This window comes from Stegodyphus dumicola, chromosome 5, assembly GCF_044657685.1.
Source record: "Stegodyphus dumicola isolate Sdum_Otavi_A_Nest chromosome 5, ASM4465768v1".
NCBI classification, from domain to species: domain Eukaryota; kingdom Metazoa; phylum Arthropoda; class Arachnida; order Araneae; family Eresidae; genus Stegodyphus; species Stegodyphus dumicola.
In genome coordinates this window covers 152,616,613-152,638,028 of record NC_140772.1, presented here as the reverse complement: position 1 = coordinate 152,638,028, position 21,416 = coordinate 152,616,613, and the positions used below count along the sequence as shown (strand labels likewise).

At 34.9% G+C, this 21,416-nt stretch overlaps 1 protein-coding gene and 1 non-coding gene across 5 annotated transcripts in view; one reads left to right on the top strand and one right to left on the bottom strand.

The window, feature by feature from the left end:
- The window catches only part of LOC118201520 (hexosaminidase D-like), a 445,672-nt gene that overhangs the window by 363,378 nt on the left and 60,878 nt on the right, over positions 1–21,416 (bottom strand). The gene's annotated exons all lie outside the window — the stretch shown is intronic.
- Positions 549–621, top strand: TRNAS-GGA (transfer RNA serine (anticodon GGA)). Its single transcript has one exon. It is a non-coding gene; the product is annotated as a tRNA-Ser (tRNA).

Sequence of the window (21,416 nt, the reverse complement as noted above, 5' to 3'; positions counted from 1 at the left end):
TACATTCATGCAGATTCTTTATTATACAAGTCCTTTAAATATAACATGGGGAGATAATATTTGGTGGCAACAACCTGAAAAAAGGCTAAACGCTTTTAGTGACTGGACGCAAAATGCTGTTTCGATACTAACAGCCCTTTTAGGTTAAGAATAAAAATGAATAATAAAGAAATAAAATGAAAGTTGAATGCGAAAAGTTTACAAAGATCTAACTGATTGTAAAAACCCATAAAACGTTCATAATAAGAAAAAAGGGGATAATAGGATACTGAAATTATAAGGTATTTCCCTTCTTCTTAGCATGCCTTCGTAGTGCAGTGCTCAGTACGCTCGATGCGAATTGGAGAGGTCCGCGGTTCGATTGCCGGCGAGAGCATTGCTCATTTTTCCTTCCAAAAAAATCCTAATGTCTCTACAGTGGAGCCCGAACTAAAAGGTTGTGAATGATGATTCTTCACCATCAGGATTTGACGACTGGTTTCCCTTAAAACCCCAGTCGCCCTTTAAAACGGGGAGTATATAAGGTATTTCTCCCTCCTTCTTAGCATGCCTTCGTAGTGTAGCGGTCAGCACGCTCGACTGGAATTAGAGAGCTCCGCGGTTCGATTCCCTGCGAGGGCACTGCTCATTTTTAAAGTCTCCTGCTTCCAAAAAATCCTAATGTCTCTGCAAAGCATCCAAAACACAAGCAATTAAATTAATATACCGATTCCTAGCGAATGCGGACATTAAGTAATACGTCCTAATTAATTCAAAAAACTGCAATAATAATTGAGAAGGTACATGCTCCAATAACACGCTTTAATACCTGCTGCCATTCACAATTATAGATAGGTTGGAAGTTTCCTTACATCTACCAAACACCTCACAAAATTTTAACTGCGTAATACTATTTCTTCCTTGTGAAGCTAAAAAATTTCACCCTCCCTACGTACATATACATAATTTTGAAAATGTTTCTAAGAGCAATCAATAATCTTAAACTGCAGACGTGAATTATTGATAGAATACATAAAAATCACCAATATAAATAAACCATACAGAATATAAATAAGTCATACGGAATCTCATATTAAGTAAAAAATGATGATAATGCATTATCCTCTTTCACGGAAATGATTACTCGATACTTTTACTATCAAAAAAAAGAAATGAATACAGCACTTTCGATTCTTATAGATAATCAAAATCTGATAACAGCGTTACGACAGTTTTAATTTTTTTTTTTTTTTTTTTTTTTTTTTTTTTTTTTTGTGTGTATTTAATTCTTTAATTCTCGTTTTAGCTGCTGCTTTCAGTTATTTATTTTATTATTTTGTTCTCGAAGTCAAAATTAACTCACAGGTCAGATAATCGCAAAATCACCAGAAATTGATAGCGTAAAAAGAAAAATCAAAATGCTTGTTTTTGTCTTATTAAACGCATTGAATTTTTTCACGCAGGGATTTCAACACGAAATTATGTTAAAAGTATTATTTTAAACAGACAAGCGTAGCATCTTGCACACAAAAAATAACATTAGAACTGTAGCAATTGAATCATATATTTGCGGCGAAATAAAAATATCTAAAATACGTCTGATAAAAACAGCAGCACAGGAAAAAAAAGCTACTTAGGTGTGTGGTATATGTATACATAAGTATTAAAAAATAATCTTTTCTCGCGAAAGCATGCTTAAAAAACTAAAACTCCCATGGCTTCATTGCACATTTTTTGCTGCACTTCATTTAAACTTATTTCCTGGAATTTCGTTAGAGATATATTTCTCATCCAATCAATTCAATTCTCACTTCGCGGCAAGGCAAAAAATACATAAAAACTTAAAATATCTTCATTAAAAATTGTAAAATACAGAAAAACCTAAAACACGAAATACAGTTTATTTTATTTTTTTTTTTTATTTTTTTTTTTTTTTAAACAGTTAAAAGTAGAAATTTCAAGACAAAACAAGCAATAGAGTTAACCCTTTCCGGCACGCTACCAATTTGTCGGAGTCGGAGTTTTGGTTTAAAAAAAAAAAAAAAAAAAGAGGCAGTCTTAATTAAACCTAGAGGAGTACACAAGTAAAATTTTGTGAAGATAGCACTTATCATTTATTTCTATGAGTGTGCCCGAGTTTCGAAAAGAGGGCTGAAACGAGCATTGTTGTCAATGAACTGACCGAGAGATGCGGAGAAACAAAGAATACAGAATCTCCAGTTGTCCTAGATTATCGGTGAGCCCAGTCTGGGCACACCTAGGGTTCGCCGTTTAATTTTAGGCCGATTTCAAGGTAAAAATTAAAAACTAATATAGAATAAGGAGATTAGCACACAGCCAAAAAATAACATAGAAATTTCTTTTCAAACAATTCTGTTTATACCCTAAAAAAAATCTGGAAAATTTCTTTGAAAAATGAGGGTCTTAAAAAACTAAACATGGCTAAAATATATGGACTGGTTTGTGTTCAGCTGCCATCTACTATAAATAAAGAAGGTTCAGAGTAACCTATAAATCCTTTTCATTCAATTTTTTTTTTTTTTTTTTTTTTTTTTTTTTTTTTTGTGCGTACAGAAGAAAATTTTAAGGTGTGTCCAGAGCGGACACACTGTGCCGCAAAGGGTTAACAGGCACGAAAATGAAATTTTCGTTTCACAAAAAGTTAACTTCTGTCCTGGCATAAAAACCTTAACCCGAACATAAGAACGAGATTATTCAATCACCTTTTAAAGCAAAAACTTACCAATTTACCAACATATAAGCATAAAAAAACAGAGCTCACTGAGCCGGTTGAGAGCTTGGATATATATGTTTGGCGATGCCGATTCCAACAAAAAAAGAAGGTGCATAACTAGATGTTATAACAGTAGTATATACAAAATTTCAACGTTCTACGGCTAATCATTTTTGAGTTATGCGAGATTTATACGTACATACAGACATTATGGGAGGGGGAAAACTTTTGAATCCATTTTACTTCGTTTCGGAAAAATGACTCCTTCATTTTGTGCGTACGTACAGACGTCATGAGGGAGAGAGAGAGGAGGGAAAAAAGTTCAACGGGACTCGAAAGCGTTCGAAATGGATATTTTCGTTGAAATATGATTGCCGAAATATTTAGTGATTAGAATACTTCCTTTATTTCGTACAAGGAAGTAATAAATAAAATGAAGTAGTACAGTGAACCTCTGTAAAACGATAACCGCTGTACCGGACCATTTTGGTCTTTTGCGAGGGAAATTGCTTTACAGCAATGATTCTTAAAATGCAAGTTCGAAAGAGAATTTCTGGCGAGTCGCAAAAAATTTTGATATATTCTTTCTCTTTTTGCATTATATATAATATATATATATATATATATATATAATGAATCAAACTTAGAATGTGATAATGACATAGAAATATTTGTAGAGTAAATGTAGAAATATTGCCTTTCGCAGATGCTGACAATGTGAATCCATTATAAAAAGCAACTTGGTAGCCGAGGCAAATTAAATAGTCTTTTTTAAACACGCTGCGGCCAAAACCAACTTAGCTCAGTGTTCGTGCCTGTTTTAAAACATTTACACTTTGGATACTTTTACAGTAAGAAGAGAGCAGCAGTCCATCTAAGCCGAAGTATAGAAAGCAAGTCAGTTGTGTTTAGGTTGAAATCTTAATTCAGAATGAGTTCGTTTCGGTTGTCAATGCATTTGATTAGATAATACCGCTGCAAAATTATTAATGGCTGTTTGAGTTTTAATTCCATTTACATCACCAGTGTTATGAAAGTGTCAGCCGACATGGCTTAGTCTCAAAACGACACAGTGTAGAAAAAAGATTACTGAGTTTTAGAGTAGATGGGGGAATACATAAATTAAAATTAAGCATTAAGTGACTATTTCTAATTTAAATTATAATTCATATTTTATCTTACACACATATATATGTAAAATAAAAATACACAAATCAAAATTATAACTTAAATTTGCAATAGCGACGTAATTCTTTACTTTAATTCTGGTATTTCCCCTCTTTATTCTAAAAATAGCAATTGTTTATAACATTTTCTGGATTACGTCATTTCAGAATTAATCCGTTTCATGCCATCTTACGTAAAGTAGAGCAATGCGGGTATGTTATAGAGAAACACTTCTTCGAGAACTGAAACTTTGACTTTATATATCACGCTTTTTCTAAACGCGTACCCTTCTTTTCCACTTTGCCTCGTTGCTGCTAACATGCGTCGCTCGTTTCTCTCTGTCGTCTATTGTCTAAAGATGGACTATACAAGCTATACAAAATTGTGGGGTGCATATCGTACCCATAATGATGTGTGAAGAATATGTGCCTCGAGAATTAGCAGTCCAGAAATAAAATTATGGTATGTATCTACGGCCACGTCTATCTGCAATGTCATCACTATATCTACGTATTAAACCTCTCCATTCCATACCCCAGTTATTCTCCAGTCATTACGTTCATATATGACGTAATGACTGGGGAATGACGCAAACAAATGTTGAAGCACAAAACAGTAAAAGCCTGCAGTAATGGCAAATTTTAAATATTCATTTTATTTAATTAAACATTTTGAGACCACAAATATCTTGGCATATTAATCGCACCCGTTCCAGAACGTAACATTTACATTTCTGATACTGTCGCGATACGAGAAGCAGCAGTTAGACCGAAGGGAGGAAGCAAAGCGCGTAGTTATACAGTATGGAACTTAGTTTAAGAGAAAGGTTTCGGTTCTAGAAATTTTAAATTCCAAATTAGCTACGTCATCATCGTTATGTAAAAGTCATATGATATAGATAATCTTGAAATGACACAGTCCAGGAAAAATTATTATAAGCAACTGATTATTTTCAGGACAAAAGGGAAAATACCCAAAAGAAAATGAAGAATTAAGAGGCTACTGTTACAAATTACAGTCTTGATTTATCTATTCTTTTATCATTCATATATAGTCATTCATATCTGTGTATGTACAACATAAAAATATAAAAGCAAACTTCTGATGTGACCGGCTGATTATGATTCTGATTTTGTGTCTTTTCATTCTGCTTTTTAATTTGTTCTAAAATAGTAATAGGTAGTCGCTATCAGAGATTTTACTCTGCACTAAAACTAATCCATGGCATCAATACATTCCAATAACATGTTTCACTTCATGCCATATCTGTAAAAATGAAACGAGCCTAAACCAAACTTACAAAATAGCATGCTATTGGCAAACAACAGAAGATCATCCAAAAAAAAAAGTGTTCTAATTATAGAAGTGTATTAAATTTAATTTGTTAATCAGGTAGAAATGATTCAAGACTTAAATATAGTGTCAGCTTTTGGTGATATTACGGTAATGAAATGAATGGGACTTCGAGAAAAGCAGGACCTATCAAGTTCTGGTTTGACGAGATTCTTCGTTATGCATGATGAAGCTAAACAGTGTTAGAAGAACTTACCTTTTACTTTGCGGATCTTGTTTAGGCTTGTAGAACAGTTTCAGAAACTACTGCGCAATTCAATGAATTTCGAACGAGATCGAACGGTTTCGAAGCTTGCTATGCAACAACTAAGCCAAATGCGAAAATTTAAAATGTGTTCGGACATCTATAAGCATTGTAACATTTGACTAATTTTAATGCGTTAAAGAGTTTCCGAATAATATGTTTTTATAATTTTTTTCGAGTGACCTTGCACAGTTTTGCTGGTTCGATCACAGTCTCCATAACGAAGATAAGTATGAAACTTGGAATAAAAAAGTCAACTTGCAATCGGGTATTCTTATCTGAAGCGTGATAATCACAGATCCGCACGATTCGTCCGATCCTTTGCTCTATGGCCACGTGATTGATTTTTGCGCTCGACCCAACTAAGACTAGAAGAGAAAAAACTTTATATGCCTTGATAGGATTCTAATTCTGGGTGGTATATCTCTTAAAAAAATATATTTAAGTTTCCTCTTGATTGACTCGAACATGCACGCTTTGTTTTAAACAGGAAGTAAATAAAATTGTCTTACATTTTTTGCATTGCTGAAAACTATACTTAAGGAGATCGAAAAATTCATTCAATTTCACGGGCATAATTTATATACTCCCCCAAATTAACAAAAGTAAGTGCATCTTTTTTTAACATCTACGTTCGTGATTTGAAAAAAAATTTCTTAAAATAACCGTATATTTGTTTTTGAGTCGCATTTCCATAAGTTATTTATATCATGTTCTTTAATTACTTTACATAACGTGTTTTTCAACTACTTTACAAAGCTAATCTAAAAAAAAAAAAAAAAAAAAAAAAGCGCTAAGAAGGATCAAGCTGTGTATGTATATCAACAAAATAATAAGTTCTGTAAATATATTTTACTTGAAAAGTTTTAGTCATTAGAAATCGTTTCAAAAACTACTTTTCGATAAAACAATGATTATCATTAAATTTTACATTTATTATGTTATATACTTTTTTTTTATTAATCCATTGCATTGACATCAAAAGAGAGGACACCAACGTCTTATTTTGCTTCAAAAAACTCTCATTCAGCTATCAGTTTGAACCTTGAGATATTTTTGAACATATAAAAAGCAAAAGAAGTCGCATTTCTTATATATAAAACGAATTTAGTTGTCTAATGAGTAACAAGAAAATAAAAACTTAAAAGGCTTCTTCAACCCCTAATAATTTTTATGCGCCTCCTACTTTGAGAACTTCTGCAGTTACTGGCTAAACTTGACAAAAAAAAATTCTGAAGGAAGCATAAATTGAATTAAATCCCAACAGAAAGAGACAAGAACAGTCTCTAATGTATTTCTTAAATTTAAATTCTGTTTAAAACATCTAATTATTCATAACACATGCGCAAAAATTTTGATATCATCAAATAACATTAATTATTTAAATTTACCAATTTTTAACTCATTGCCTGTTAGTTACCAGTAAGCTCTACATTTAATAAAAACACACAAATATACTTTTATAAATATAGAAATGCGAAATTTCACATAAAATGCCGGACTAAACTTTAGTTCCATTAGTCAATAAAAGCAAAAAGGATTTTTATGTCCGAAATACAGTGAGGATGGAGGGAAAAAAATAACCAAAATGAATAGACGAATGGAAACTTTATTTTACCCATGCTGTAGATTCGTTGCAAACGCAGACGTAAACATGAACAGCTCGAGTTCCGGTGGGAATGCAGAATTTGAATAAACGTAGAAAGCAGCTACTTTTTCAATACATTTCCCCGTGATATTTCTGTTACTCGTCAATAAAATATGTATTGATATAAATAAGTTCTGAATGACGAAAAAGTAACGTATAAGCAGAAGTTATAACTGATACGCATATAAGAAATAAAATAAAAATACATGAATGAAACAGTGTCTACAATCAAAGAAAGTACTTCTATATTATATTACTTTAAATATATTCAGTTTAAAATATCTAACGAATCTTTCCATTTTTGGCGTTAAGTTATATTACGAGAAACGCAACATCAGATCCCGGAAAATTAACAAGATTTGTCATAGGACATGGTCCCTTTCCTGAATATTTTAATAGACATGGCATCAGCAACACCGATCTCTGTATCCGTGTAGAAACTGGTACCTCTAGAACAAATCTTACCTACTTTACAATCTGCCCACTTAACTAGAGAACACCACCTTAAAATCCCCAGTAACAATACACAAGCCTTCTGCAAGTTTATGGTAAAATAATGTCATCTGGTAGCAAGGATCGCCCAAATTATCGATAAGCTTGCAAAACTCGAAGTTGACCTATGCCTCGTTGTATATATATATATTTTTTAAATTTACTTATTTTTATTATTATTATTAAGTTAATAGGAACAATGCCTAGCGTAAGAATTTAATATTCACTCAATTTGTTTCTATAAGTTTAACTCTCTGTACTGCTACTGTATTTGGACATCGCGCAATATACGTTTGTAAATTTCTGTAAAAGGTTGTCTGCGTAAAGTGTATTTTTAATGCATGCTGCTCTGCTGTAAAGTAATTTGAGTATCTGATATGATGTAATAATTAGCCCACAGGAGTGTTAGCTCAGAACGGCTATTAATTTCGTTTTGCCATTTTGCGTCGATTCACTATAAAAGGCGAATCACTTCTGAAATTGTTGCCACCAAATATTATCGCCCTGAATTATATTTAAAGAAATTAAATAATGAAGAATCTGCATAAATGTATGTTTCTTGCATTGTGATAATATAAGGGGACAAAGAGCCATCAAATTCTGAATAACGTACGTCTCCACCCGAATATGAGCATCTGGAAGCCCACATTTGGAATTTGTTTTATTATCTATTTCATATTTTGTAAAGTATTTATGAGTTTTTGATTAAGAAACTTAACGACTTCAAAGCGAACAATGGCAACGCTGTACGAGGGGAAAAAAAAAAATTCTCCAACCCGTGAGACTGTGTATCGGAAATTCTAAAGATACACTCTTTTAAATATTTTGCGATATTGCCGTTGGATTGAATTTTATGGTTTAAGTGGGAAGATCATGGTATTTAATAAATATAGCTAATACACAAAACGTTAAAAAAAACGCCCTTTGGAAGTAATATAAAATTTGAAAGCTTTCAGAATTTGTTTTATGTAATTATGCCCTGAGCCACAACAATTATAATATCTTACACTGTTATTTGATGTATCTCCTAATGCTCGACATGCGTGAACACGAGACAATACCATCTAACCTCTTGGCAGAATGATAGTCTCTTCGTCTCCAAATCAATTGCCGAGGCCCGCGGAGATTCGAGTGAAGCGGTAGTGATTCTCAAGCAGGTGCGTGATACATAGATGATCAGCTGAATTGAATGACTACAGTACCGACGAAAGAGAAAGACATAAAGGCATAAATCCTGAGAGGAAAATGCAACGATCTGATCGGTAATCTTGTAATAATGCGCGTAACGCAAAAGAACACCAAAATTATGACTACAAAAATGATGATCAACACAAATTCCTTTAGAGATTATTCCTTAATGAAAGGAAAAAGGGTGCGCGAACATTCAAATTCCTGACTAGCCGTTTCGAATCTCGGCTTCTGGCTCCAAATGATGATGCGATTGATCTGGGCATTGGTTCCTGCTTTAAAATGTCGGCTTCTGGCTCCGACTAGTGGATGTGGTTGATCTGGGTTTTGGTTCTTGTTTATGAAACGTAGCCAATAGTCTGTTCCGAGCTCATACTTAGCGTGATGGAGAAGACAGCTCCACTGAGCGGTCTTAAGGCCAGTTACGTGGCAGCTTCAAGGACAGGTTACATAAAGTCATCGAAATCTCACTCTCTGATGGTAACCTCTCAATACTGAAGTTTTTTTCTTATTTTTTTTATGAAATCCGAAGTCCGCTCAGCTAAGTAACCTTTACCTCCTCGCATGTAGTAATGATTATGTAAAACTAAGTGCATATGCAAAGATTTTAAATTCGAATTCCTGAGTGGAGAGCTACCAAATTGCCATAAGATTTCGCTAAATAATATGTACGCATTTTTTCCTCACTCAGAGTCCTCCCAACGCACGTCCAACAGTTATCGTGCTTGTAGTAGGATCGTCCTAAAATATGTGCATTATAGCTCCTTCCAATAAAAAAAATCGGCGATATCTTTCCCCGCAAGCGTTTGGAACGATCTATACTCCCATAGCTCCCGGTTAATACGTTTAAATGTTTGGCAATTTGGTAGCTCTCCACTCAGGAATTGTTCGCTGTGCATCCTTTGAATTGCGGCTCGTTTCTATCCACAGCGCCATAGGCAAAATGCACGCCGGCTAGCTCCGAGTACTCGTAGCATTGCATGCCACTCTTGAAACTGCAAAAGAAATGGCAATTTCACCACAGGACGGTTCTCACCTACATTCTTACATGCAACATTTCAACAACACCCTGCATTCTTACATGCAACATTTCCGTGCAAACATCCAACTATAAAATTTACTTATTTCGGTCCTCTTTACTTTCATTTACATTTTTGCCATGTATTGTAGAATGCCATGTACTGAATATTTACCTGATGTAAATAGATTTAATTTATAATGTATCCAATAATAATTTTTATGAATTTAAATGGTAACACTACTGTAATTAATAAAAGATGTATCTACTGCAATATATTGCGATTCTGGTACAGAACGACCTGATTTTATAATTTTAAAATTTCGTAAATCGAAAACAGTGTACATACAGAGCTTGAGCATTACTGGATTTTAATTCGACCGCTCTACTGTTCCAACGAGTCTCAGTATTTATAACCGATTTCAGCAGTTTTCGTGTTGTCGGACATTCCAAGTTATTCGACCACCTTCATGTCGTATAACCTGAATCGTATTTTAAATATCCGCATTAGAAATTATTCGCGAATTTACCTGGCTTCTCTGTACAGTACTGACGGCAAAGCTTTAATGAAATATGCGGAACCTGTCTTAATAAGGGCTGTCTTAAGCGAGTTTCTATTGTACTTTTTTGTTTACAAAAATACTCGCTCCAAAAAAGAAATATATGTCACAAAATATGGTGTTTTTTCGCAGTTTATTGTCGCAATTTAGAAATGCTATTTGCAAATTGTCTTTTCAGACTCTTCTAAATAAACGAAAATTTTAAAAGAGTTCCAACGAAATCTTGGATTAAACCCAGAACACAAAGACATGTTACGTAATTAAATATTAAAACAAAAACTTCATTAACAGTAAAATAACCCAGGCATTCTGTAAAACCGAAGATCTGCAGCTCATCGGACACTCATTAGCGATTCCGCTCTTTACATGGTTTCTTTTTTCATTCCTTAAATTAATGAAATACCTACCATGTAACGGATTACGTTAATCTCAAGCGCGCATGTTTCAAAGAAAAATGAACAGTCATTAGCGAAAATAAATTAAATAAAAATAAAATTATCCAGAATAAAAGTCGATCACCCTACGCCTTTCCTCTCTTCTTTGCAACACGCTAAAGACATCACCAGTTTCCGTATTCCGTTCACTGATGAAACATTAATGAGGCATATAGTTTCTGCCCGATCGCAGACCGTTTTCTTACGTCATTTTCTCCCATCGGAAGAATCGAAATCTAATGAACCCCGACCGGGTAAATTTTGCTAGAACGCTGGGTTCAGTTAACGGAAGAATTATTGGCTGGAAACATATTTTTTAACGGTGGCGATAATATTTTAGAAGATCATGAAAAATTTCTTCAGTAAGCACACTCTCAAATAAATTTTCTTTTGAAGATGCAGGGAAAGATTTGTCTCGTACTATAAGTAATGCAGATCGTAAAGCTCTAGCTCACAGATTCTACATAAAGCCATTTCCTACTCCATATCAAATGACCTTTTTACTCTGCGCTTACTCCCACGTGTGTGTCACAACAAAAAATATGATATTTACCAGAAATGACCAAAAAATTTGATTCGTTCCACATGAATCGCTATAGGTGAGGACATTATCCTGAACTTTTCTTTAAGCGTACAATTTCATTACTTCCAAACCACGGCGTTCAAACAATGATTATAACAAACCGATGAGTTTATGGAATAGGGTAGGGTAATAATGCGTTTTTGATCCTCAAATCGAACATCAGAATGTGGTCAATATGTATGTGTAACAGAAGAGTAAACGCAAAAGCTATTAAAAAGTTCTAACATACTATATGTTAGCGATACCCATCAGAAACTTGTTTCGCTAACTGACCATCCACTGGAGAGGTCTAAGTGTTTTTTGCAAATTGCCAAAGACAGTCCCGTTTGTATGATCATAGTAAACGTAGGCGATACGCTAATATTGTTCGTTCTGTCTCAGAAGCTCCACAACTTCTCGCTTCTCCTTGATGAATTAAATGACCAAAAAATTTCTTATCTTTCTCATTTTTCTTATCAAAATTTCTTATCTTTCTCATTTTTCGGAGTAAAGAAGGAGATGTCCAAGATAAAACTTAAATGGTCAATAAACACGTTAGCTAAACCTTAAGTTGTCAATAAGAAACTTATACGTTAACTTAAATCTTTGTCATGATGATCAGTTGCAAAATTATAAAGACAAGCATTTCTAAAATCTTATTAATTATGTATTTCATCTATATGTATGTAACATAAATTTGTATGATCTTAGAATATATAAAATAAAATTCTAAATTTAACTTGCTACAGCCCTGCAAATCTCCAACTTAATCTGATTATATCCTTTCTTCTAACCTAAAAATAGGTTAGAAATAATTTATAATAAATCTCTCTGAACTGTATTATTTCAAAATTAATCTCTGTCGCATGATTTTTATACGCTGGCTTCCAAACGCTAAGCATACAATACAAATTAACAGTTTTCGAAAGCGTAACTGAGTGGCTGAAAATCGTTGCGGATGAAGACGGCAATATGCCAGTATCATATGTCAGTCACGATAAACTATCCGAATATATGCTAATTAGACAGTCGCTGAAGACGCCAGCATTCTGAAGATTTTGAAAAGGTTCATTTAAATGCTGATGCGAAGTTGTTTATACCTTTCATAGGTTAATTTTTGATAATATTCGTGCTTCTAAGGTTGAAAGAAGTCTAACAGCGGATAAAGTGCTGCTCCTACCGGATGCATTGAAGCAGGTCATTTAATCAAAAATGTCCTTTTCTTTGGCATTCATGATTCGGTAACTAATCGAACATGTTCAAAAACTTCCAGACAAGTCAAACGGTTGTCCAGAGACCTGTGCAAGGTTAACTAACAGTTAATCACTTCTTCTGAATATCGGTATACTGTAGTCAACCGGAATGGACGAACGACGTCGACAACCGGTTTCATTCATGCGCCAGCATCACTTGGTAAGATAACATCTACTAATACTAGACGCCGATGTCTTCACGTGAAGGAACTCTATCCCCGAGTACCAAGTTTTTTGCTTTCCACTAACCGCTAACTCCAGAGGAACAAGCTTAAAGATGTGTCGTCAACATCTCAATTGGATTGTCTCAGAATGGCGCGACGAGTCCATATTTTGCCATGGAATTAGATAGTACGAGTGGAAGTGTCTGCAGAGAACGGGGTACGTGGAATCAGGTAGACAACAATATCGAACATCACGCACTAAGAAGTTTCAGCATGGGTGGAATTTTAGTAGGATATCGCACTCAGCTGCACAAAAGATGATTTTGTGACAAATGCGCGGTATCGGGATGTACTCCTACAAATCACTGTAAGACTATTAAGCTGCTGCGATAGTTTCTGATTTTCTCCTTGTGAATCATAATGCCCGTCTCCATAAAACTACCAACATTGTTAACGAGTATCTAAATAGAGAAGGCATTTCTCGCATGGAGTGGCAGCCGTATTTTCCAACGTTCATTCCACTAAATAGTTTTGGTATGCCCTTGTACGTGCTGTCTCTGCATATTTACCTCCTCTAGCCAGTTTCCAGACAGTTGGGAACTCCTATTATGGAGGACTGGCCCTTGCTAGCATTTGTGATGTTTGATACCTTATTCAAAGCGCAGACAGGCAATCGCTGCAGTATGCACTCGCAGTAGAAAGCATGGACAAAGTTTTGAGAAGGTGCGGGATGGGCATACACCTAATTATGTTAAAAAAAAGTTTAAAAAAAAAACACCTTTAAAATACAATTTGTTTATGACCCAAATATAACGTCATTATGTAGTTTATGAAACTTAAGTATTGTTTTTACCTTTGTACATAACGCTAGTTTTCTTTGATGCAAAAATATATTTGCTACTGTCATGTGTAACTTTGTGTTAATCAAAGCTCTACTTTTCCATTTTTGTTAATTTTATCTTCACGTGCTTAACTTTTGGAAGCCAGAGTATTATGCTCACGATGCTTGTACTTACGTAATTGGAGGGGACTTTTGGCAAGTAATGATATTAAAATGTAATTAGTTTTAATTATAATGATATTAAAAATTAATTCATTTTAATTTGATAATACGGGAACTTAACCATCAGCCAAATCGGAATAAAGCCAAACCATAACAGTATTAATGTTAATCTAACCTTCTAACTGGAATCCCCCGCATTTCTTCCCAGCTTTTCTGCCCTACTAGCTTGCTGTCTCCCACTTCTGTCTCGCTTGAAATATATCATAAAAAATGTAAAAAGTACAAATTGTTAAAAAAAAGCGCTCAGATTGCAATAATTTAGCTTTGCATGGCAATAATAAAAGAAGCATTTAACCGGTCACCACGACTGCTGCTATTATCTGTATGCGCTAGCTACATACCGGTCTACATCACTCACATCAAAATTTTCATTACATGCATACACATACGTGCGCGCGCACGAGATGTATGTACACACATTGCGACTTATATATCAAAAAATCTAAAGATTTTAATGACCGGTAAATCATAGAAGGAATTTACGAAAACAATACGTTTTGTGCTCTTTTTGGTTTCCTCCTTTCTGTGACTACGAAGATTGAGCAAAAAAGGGTCTCTGGGGCAAACAAAATAAGGAAGCAACGCTCTCATGCATCTTCTTGGAGGCACATCAGCAAGTGAAAGTGTCATGCACGCTTCGCATGAAATATTCATTCTCGACAGAAAAGAAAAATCACCGCAGTTAAGCCTCCTGAAAAACATTTATTATATCTATGAAAACACCCGCATTCTTGAAAATAGAGAGAAAAATACTAACCAGAAAATGGAACAAACACGACAAGGAGCGCTATGGAAGATAACAAAGAAAAACATTTACTTTTTTGCGTGGTTCAAAATCGTAAGCAGCCCTGATTCATAAATCATAAAATGTTCTCTATGCACATCTTAAAAATGGACCAGGGAATGTAGCGTCGACAAAGCAATGCATTTTTTTCTTTTGTTGTAGTTGTTTAGAAAATAAAAAAAGAAAAGAATATGCAAGAACGTTTACGGTCGTTTACGGTGTAAGTAAAGTTCAGAAACCATGAAAATTTTGGTGGATGCATTCTGATTCCCGCTAAAAGAACGGGAAAAAATGGTTTGTCCTTCTTTTTATTTCTCTTGCTTTTAAAAATTCATACTCTAACAATGAAAACATAAAACAGGAAAAAAGAAAGAAAGAAAAAACTAATAATATTTTCTATCACAAAATTTAACGTTTTAGATATACAACAAAAACTAACATTATCGTCTGCGCTTGGCACGTGCAGATTTCTTTTTTATGTAAAAATTCGTGAGATGGTTTTTAGATTTAAAAAATCTGATGTGTACACCACATGACTTCCTTGTACGGAATATTAAATTATACGGATTTTTCTTGCATTTTATTTAAACTTATTAGATTGAATTAAACCTACTTCGCCCACAGCGCATAAACCACAATAGAATAAATGCATTCTTTAAAATTCACTTTGTTTACCATAGCGACACTCTAGCGCTATGTTTACTTAACAGTATTATATTTCGTTCATATTATAACTCAGAATGCACAAAATTTATATCATTTAAAGAATTATCTAATCGTTGCCACATGTTCTATTCAAATACTATAATAAAGCTAGAACTATGTATAAAAGAAATTAAGCAAACAAAAAAAATCTGATGAGTACGCCACATGACTTCCTTGTATTGGAATATTAAATTGGAATATTAAATTATACGCACTTTTTCTTGCATTTCATTTAAACTTATTGGATTGAATTAAATCTACTTCGCCGACAGCGCATAAACCACAATAGAATAAATGCATTCTTTAAAATTCACTCTAGTATTTGTTTGCCATAGCGACACTCCGGCGCTAGATTCACTTAACAGTATTAATAATTATATAACAGTTAACTTATATAATAATTATATAACGGAAACGAAGTTAACTGTTATATAATCCAATAATTATATAACAGTTAACGTATATATTTCGTTCATATTATAACTCATAATGCACAAAATTTATATCATTTAAAGAATAGAATTATCTAATCGTTGCCACATGTTCTATTCAAATACTATAATAAAGCTAGAATGATGTATAAAAGAAATTAAGCAAACAAAACAAAAAAGCAACAGTTTTTCACAGACGATTGAGTATTTCTCATTTAATTAATTCAGTTCTCACTTCGCGAGAAGCCAAAAATACATAAAACTCAAAATATCTATTATATTAAAAATTACGAAGTAAATCTCAAACACTTATTTCCTCGAAAAAATTCCAGAAAGAATTAAGCATTATTTAATTGGCAATAATAAATAAATGCGTTATCTTTGTTTAAAGCAAAAAATGTACAATTTACAAACATATAAGAGTAAAGAAACTAAGATCACTGAGCCGGGTAACAGAGTGGATATATATATATAAATATATTTATATAAGTTTGGTGCAACCAAAATACGAGGTGCACATCTACATGTTATAGCAGTCCTATATACAAAATTTCACCGTTCTGAGGCTACTCGTTTTTGAGTTATACGATATGCGAGATACGTATTTACGCACGTACGTACATACGTTCGTACAGACGCCACGAAAAATTCTCTTCAGAATTAATTTTAAAGCAGTTTTATAATTTTTTTGAAGGAAAAGAGTCTTTTATTCTGTCCTTACGTACAGATATCACGCAAAAACATCGTTACATTGCATTCGATAACGGTCAAAATGGATATTTTCGTTGAAATACGCTGCCTGAAACTTTTCGCGATTACAATACTTCCTTTTTACTTCGTACAAGGAAGTAAAAATGTGAGTGCTTCTACATAAGAATGTAGGTGAGAGATTTTACGGCACGCCAGCATTTTTTGGTGAAAGCTATAATAATCGAATAGCTTGAAGAAAGCATAATCTGCTTTCAGATGCTACTTTAATAGTTATGCGTCAAGATATTCACATATTTTTTTTTAACATATAACCTTATTTAAGTTTTAAAAGAAAGCCTACAAGTACTGCAAGTGAGTTTTAAAATCCAAGATTCTTTTGGGGAACAGGGAAGAGGTTTGTAAAATATACAACCGATTTCGATTATTTGGGTAAATACTGTTATTAGATAGCTGCAGCACTTGTTTATTTGTGGTAATCCTAATAAATAAAAATTATAGTTTTAAAAGCCTGAATCCAGTTTCCTTTGTTCATTTGGAATTGAATTCACTTGGAATTCAGCATGTCATTTAACTAGCAGAGACTGTGCAATTTTCGAAACGCTTCACTTATTATATTATAATAATAATTCTTAACTCTTTTATAAAAGCTTTTAAATCAAAATAATTACGATTACTCAATCGTAGAAAAAACGCCAAATGGAATATGACTAATCGTTGCCACATGGCAGGTAAAATGACCTTTACAGAGATCAGAGACCTTGGCCCAGATAAAAAAAAGGCTTGATAATAAAATTCTAGAAGTTCTGCTCTTATTCTGTTAATATTAATGATAAAGATATGCTATACGTGTGACAATGTAATTGTGTCTTTTCTCTATTATACAGTATATCGAGGGGAAAAAAAGTAAACGTACCCCAACCTTGAAAATCGATCATCAAATGAACGGGAAAAACCGGGTAACTGGCTTTTCGTCTTACAGCTCCCCACATGGAGCGGACAAAGCACATGAGGTTTTGCTGCGAGTTAGGAAAATCAGCAACAAACTATTACGAAATGATCAAAATAGTACTGAGAAAATGCCTTATCGAGGGGTCCCGTATTTTAACGGTATGCTCGGTTTCACGAAGGTAGATTTGAACATTAACTAGATGTTGTGAGCAAATCGTGGAAAAGATTTATGAAAAGATCATCGCTTGATTGTTCGCTTTATTGGAAGACCAAAAATAAACAGTATATCGACCGTCAAAGGATCCAAGAGATTTCGAAGGATGATTTGACGAAGTTTGTGCAAGGTCTGTGCCGCACAATTTGACGAAAGAACAGAAAGTTCAAAGTACCGAGCTACAAAACGTTCACTGAGGTGGTGAAATCAGATCCTTCAATTTCACAGGCGATGAGACATGGAGCTTTCATTACAATCCATTATCAGTATGACAAAGTAAGGAGTAAAGAGCTCAACTCTCACCAAATCTCAGAATTCGAAAAACCAGAGCACTGCTGATCATTTTTTCCTGATAGCAACGATATCGTTCCTGAGGGGTAACAGTTAACTCTGCTTTCTGTATAGAAGTTCAAAGTCACCTGTTGAAGAGTATTCATCTTTTGAAGCCAGCTAAAAAGCGGCCGTTAGTTTCTCGTGGATGAAAATGCATCAAAATGCTCAGCAAAGCTGGTTATGCACTGTTGTTTTAGCCAATAAGCAGGGCTCTAAAACTCAACCATTCAACCTACTACCTGGAAATCACTCCCATAATCTTTTTTTCTCTTTTCAAAACTGGAACTGACACCAAAAGTACATCGACATCTGATAAAATGTTGTCAACATCTAGAAAGCAATCACCATTAAACAGAAAATATCAAAAGTTCAAAAAACAATTTTGAATATATGACAGATTAGATTACGGCAAAGCACACTACGGCTATCTGCTGAGGAAGCGGAATCCTTCCTGATGTAGGAAACTGGCTCGTATTCACGTTACACATGGGGTAAACCCATGAAAACGTTTATGTAGGTCGGACATTGAATATAGCTTGTAATCAATGACAGGCGGTCTTATCCGCTCGGCTATTGGTGCTCTCTGCGAATATGACAAGCCATTAAAAGTATGCATCCAGATGAAAGGTGAGTACTTTGAAAAATAATATCCACAGTTTTCAGAGCCTTTAATTTTTCTCATACTGAAGGCAGTTCCGAGTAATTATCGTCAAATTTGGTACTATATTATCGCATCCATCTGATTCTCAGTAAATTACAGATGATATCGAATGAGGTTTTTTTGTGACTGCGCTGCTATATTTCTAAAGTCATCCGAAAGGTACTCCAGCGATGAAGAAAAGTCGTGTTTTTCTAACTTTTCAAACACTAACAATGAAGACTACATTTCAGATTGATCTGCACTCAAATGTATGGAGAGTACCTCATTTTTACTGATTTTAATTTACAAAATTAATTTCTTTTCAAGTCATTATTTAAAGACCTGAGATTAGAATAATGAAGAGAATGACGATGAAATGGAAGAACAGAATGAGGCTTAAGGAGAGGAAGAGGATGATATATTAAAGAAAATGAAGCTGAAGATGAGAATGATGATCGATGATAAAGAGATTGATTATAAGAATGGGAATGAGGAAGAGAAAGAGGGTGAGGAGATAACTTTTTAAATGGTGCTGCTAAGTACAATGGAATAAATGCTTATATAAACAGATATTTTTAGTATATCTGTACACTGGTGGCCAATTTGCTAAGGACGGATGGCAGTAACAGAGATAGCAACCACAAAATGGAAGGCAGAAAAACGTGGAAATAACCGTAAGTGCAGGATGTAGTAAGATGCGTTGTGCGCATGCAAATTTTGTATTGTCGACATTCTTCGTCACGTGATAGCACTGATACGAGAAATAAAGGATTTGACGCGTATTGACCGTGTTTATTTAAAAGCAAAATTTAATCGGAAAGACTCATTTTTCTAAGATATCTTAGATGATTTACGCGTGGTCGTATTATTGGCAAGATTGAAGAAGGGCGAAAAATAACAGATGTTCCTAGGGAGTTCAACGTCAACCACAGTGTTGTTTCGAGGATTTGGTAATCATTTCAAACAACTGAAATGTGTAGCAAACGTCACGGGGAAGGTTGTGTTCACATTACGACGCCTGCAGAAGATAGGTACATAGTGCTATCTTCGCTTAGTCGGCTTAGCACAGCTACTGAGGTAGTAAATCAGTTGCTTGCTGCTACTGGTAAGCAAATCTCCCGAAACACTAGCAAGACGTTTGATTCAAGGAGGCCTACACGCCCGCAGTCCTATTGTGTGAATTCCATTGTCTAGATATCACTGTTCCGCACATTTGCGGCCCACCAGCGGCTGAGCGGTAAAGTCGCTGAACACTGGTAGTTCGGTCCGAGGTTCGAATTCCGCGAACGGGCTAGCTGCGTGGGTGTTTTCGTGGTTTTCCCTATGTGTAACGTGTATACGAGCCAGTTTTCCTTAAAACGTCCTCCACGAAGGCACCCCTCCCCTTAGGCAGATATCCCTAGTGTGCTTTGCCATAATTAAATACACCTACACCTCCGCCCATTTGCAATTGTGTCGTCAGCATCACAGATGGAATGAAAACGACTGGGCTTGAGTACTATTCTCAGATGGAAGTAAGTTCAGTCTCTAGTCTGACAGTGGACGATAACTGATGTAGCGGGAGAGTGGGTACCAGGTTCGATATCCTACATGCAGTGCCATGGTATGGACTCGGATCATGATCAACCGCTGTATGTCGCTCTATATGCTTCCAACTAGGACTATGATTGGCCAACGATACATTACTGATATTCTGTTGCTTTATGTTTGCATTTTCCATGGTGCTGTCGGTGATGAATTTGTTTTCATGGACGGCAACGCAACATGTCAACGAACAGTTGCTGTCCAGGAATGTCTAAAGAAGAATGATATTCAACGCCTCGTTTGGCCAGAATGTTCTCCAGATCTGAATCCCCTGAAAATGTTTAGAATACTTTGGGGAGAAGACTTGCTGGTCGGCAATGCCCTGCAATAAAAACAAGGACACCCTCATCCGTTCACTGACAGAGGAATGGGATAAATTAACCAAACAGTTTCTGGCTAATGTTGTGTAAAGCATGAGACAACTTGTGAATTCTGCATCGCCCTCCAATGTGGCCATACCCCGTATTGATATTTTAAGTCAGAATGCCTGCGGACGGTAGCTGCAATTTTTTCACTTTTACGTATTAGCACAAAATGACCATTTTGTCCCATGAGCACTTTCTAAAGCCTTCTGGATTTCAGAGCACAAGAAATTATCTTTATTGTTATGTCCTAGTAGTCTGCCATTACTTTATATCACTGACATTCAACCACACTTACTCTTTTATTCGCTATATAGTCGTCTGTAATCCAACCTTAGCAAATGTCTACCAGTGTTGTTCCATAACGGCAAACAAAGCTCTTGAAAATGTCATTTCTATACAGGATGATTCAGAATTCATCATCAATATTTGGTGGGCAAGTAGGGAATAGGAAAAAAAAAGGCGATTTCACATAGGAATGCATGGGCGCATATGCCACGTAGTAGGGCAAAATAACCCTAGTTCAATTATGGAAAGAACACATAAGAAGGAAGTAGTAAAGAAAAAAAGCATTTATTATCTTACATGTAACATTTCTTTGCATTTGGTTTTACAGACTTACAAGAGGTGCTCGAACTGCTGATCATTTGTTAAAGGGCATGACTCACAACGGCGTTGCTTGGACAGCCGGACCTTCTGGAATATATCTGGCATTTACATGCATAGCTGCAAGTTTATTCCTGCAAAGATTCATGTTACTTCTGCAAAGTCACCTAGTCGAATGATGACTGGCCGCACACGTCAGACAGCTGTGCTTATGTATGGAAGTTGTGTACACACAGCGT